The sequence below is a fragment of the Vombatus ursinus genome, unplaced genomic scaffold (assembly GCF_900497805.2).
Source record: "Vombatus ursinus unplaced genomic scaffold, bare-nosed wombat genome assembly UNPS02014809.1, whole genome shotgun sequence".
Lineage (NCBI taxonomy): Eukaryota > Metazoa > Chordata > Mammalia > Diprotodontia > Vombatidae > Vombatus > Vombatus ursinus.
The window spans coordinates 14,891,015-14,894,145 of record NW_020954587.1 but is presented as its reverse complement, the minus strand read 5'-3'; the positions used below and the strand labels follow the sequence as shown (position 1 = coordinate 14,894,145).

Sequence of the window (3,131 nt, the reverse complement as noted above, 5' to 3'; positions counted from 1 at the left end):
TTTAATGTTGGGATGAAATTAGGACCTCAAAAAAATCTTTGAACAGTTAACAAAAGGCTTACTTTGCCCTGAAACAACAAGGACATGCAACAAGGATGCAGTGGCATTTAGTTTCTCTGGATATAGCCACTTAATATCCATATGGAAACATATCTGGTATGCAGGGAAGGGTATGTTGTCTTCAGAAATCCTCCAAATTGGAGGAGCCCTGATTGTACGTAGATGAGACTTTCTTATGCCCTTAGGTGACCAGGAAACTAAATCTAGGGAGACAGGGGCCGGTCAAGTCCCAGGAACAGCTTTCTTGACTTTTAAGGGAAAATAATACTTATTGTAAGGAAAGGAAGAACTCTAGTCCTACCACGAACCACTCCTATGGTGTCAAGGTCCGCCATTTAATAATTTTCAGGGATTTTAGTGCACACACCTCCTGGCATATACAGTACTAAAGGAAAAAGAAAATTCAGAAATATTACGTACTTCCCACCCCAGATCCCCCCAAAAAAAAGGAATAGAGAAAAAAATGTGGAGGACAAAAGCCAGAAATCCTAGGCTTTCTTCTCCCCATTTTCAAAGGTCTGAGTCTCAGATCCCAATGATTATCTAGGCCATGTGGTGACTGATGCCAAATCTTTGCAGTTCACAATGGGTCTCCTAATGCGAGATGATGACAACGAGCCAATGCAACATTAGGAATGTCAGGGACACAGAATAAATAACGATAGCTCTAGAATGATCAGACTAGTCTCTTGATGTAAGGCAGTAATGATAAGCAGGCACAACGTTAGGAACATCAGGGCCACAGCACAGACAATGACACTGCTGGCAAAATCAACAATTCTTCATCATGCATCATATCTGCAGTAAAGTCGTTAAGAGGTCATAAACATACAATCTGTCCTAGGATTTAAGTTGACATCAAGATTCTCCCTTACCACCACCCACCCACTTGGTACCATCTGGCAAACCCACCAAAACCTTCCCCTTCCTGAGCCACATCCAGGGAAAAGTACAAAATCTTTGCTCGCTTCAAGGCCTCTACAGAGAGAATGCCTCCTTCTTTCATGGGGGCTAAATAAGGACTCCCCCTTACCCTCATCCAGGGACTCAGAATTACCAGAATTAAGTCAACTAAGGAATCTCCTTTCTTCCACGTAAATACACACCCACCGCGGAGGAGGGGCCCAGAGGGGGGCAGAGGTGCTGGCACTCCTGGCGTCTCACCTGTGTTGTCGTGGGTGCTCTGGCGAGAGGCGGGGCGAGGTAGCTGCTGCCTCTTCCTCCTCCTCTGTCCTTGCGGCTACAGTCACCAAGTTCAAGAGTAGATTTCAGAATCCCCTGGAGTTGTAACTATGAAGTATAGTTCAAATGTGCTGGCTTTCCTCAGTAAGCTCCAGACGCTGGTGGAGGAGGCCAGCACCAAAGAGCTCATCACCTGGAGCCAGAATGGCCAGAGCTTCCTGGTGTTGGATGAGCAGAGGTTTGCAAAAGAAATTGTTCCCAAGTACTTCAAGCACAACAACATCGAGGGCTTTGTGAGGCAGCTAAATATGTATGGCTTCCATAAAGTAGTTCATGTTGACTCTGGTAATGTAAAGCAAGAACGAGATGGCCCTGTTGAATTTCAGCACCCATATTTCAAACAGCACCAGGATGACTTGCTGGAGAACATTAAGAGAAAAGTTTCTTCTTCAAAACCAAAAGAAACCAAAAGTCACCAGGAAGTCTTATCTAAAATCATAAGTAGTGCTCAAAAAGTTCAAATCAAACGAGAAACCGTTGAGTCCAGGCTTTCTACTTTGAAAAGAGAAAATGAATCCCTTGGGAAGTGGCAGAATTACAGGCAAAACAAACAGAACAGCAACTAATTCAAAGGATTGTCCAGTTTATTGTTACACTGGTTCAGAATAACCAGCTGGTGAGTTTAAAACACAAAAGTCCTCTACTTTTAAGTACTAATGGATCTCCAAAGACAAATCCATTTCAGCAAATTGTCAAAGAACCAGCCAATAACCACAACCAAAAAGTTCCACATAGTAGGAAGGATTTAAAACCAAGGGAGTAGATTTTAGAGGACATCATTATTTATGATGTCACTGATGATAATGTAGATGAAGAAAATGCTCCAGCTACTCCTGAAACCAATGAGGATGCTACATCTGACACTTCAAATTGTAGCCAGTACCCTGATATTGTCATTGTAGAAGATGACAATGAGGATGATTAGGCTGCTGTTATTCGGGGTGGGGACAAAAGAAGTGAACCAGCCTGTGTTCTAGCCAGTCACCATGTGAGTTCTGTCAGTGAGAGTGGCAGCTCCATCTTGTCTAGTGCTGTCCAGGTAAACAACTCATCTGCTCTGACTCCCATGATGGATTCCATCCTGAATGAAAACATCAATCTTTTAGGAAAGGTCGAGCGATTGGATTATCTTAACAGTACTGATTGCAGTCTAGAAGGCTTCCAAGCCGTGCTTTCAGGGAGATAGTTTAGCATAGACCCTGATCTACTGGTGGAGCTTTTCACTAGCTCTGTGCAGATGAATCCCACAGATTACATCGGGAATACAAAATAGGAAAATAAAGGATCAGAAACTAATAAGAATAATGAAGTCCAGTCAACTTCAGAAGATGGAAAAATTCTAATTCTAAATCAGATAAGCAGCTTCTCCAGTACACAGCTTTTCGTCTCCTCCACTGTTGAAAATGGAAGTGGAACTTCGGAAGCTGTGTCTTCTTCAGACAAACGCCTAGAGGTTGTTGAGCTTCTGGACAGTAGCCTGGACCGGGAAGGAACCAACCCAAAGTGAGCTTATGCAACTGGAACCATTGACTGAAGCTGAAGCTAGTGGAAGCCACACTGTTCTATTTATGTGAACTTGCTCCTGTACCACTGGATTGTGATATGCCACTCTTAGATAATTGAATCTCGGAGAAGGTGGTATATATTCGTCAAAATAATGAACTATTTATTTAAAGTATCATTTGGTACTCTTTTGTTTTGTAAATGGATTTGTTTTGTGTATTCAGATACTGTGGAATGTAAAGCACTTTCCCTGTCCCCACCCAAGTCTAGCCACACACTGATGAGATGTTACTCAGCTGTGTAGTTCTATGAGACTTCCAGAATAC

General features: G+C 42.8%; 1 pseudogene; it reads left to right on the top strand.

Moving 5' to 3' along the window:
- Positions 1 to 1,352: 1,352 nt before the first annotated feature.
- LOC114052886 lies at positions 1,353 to 2,925 on the top strand (annotated as a pseudogene).
- The last annotated feature ends 206 nt before the right edge of the window (positions 2,926 to 3,131 follow it).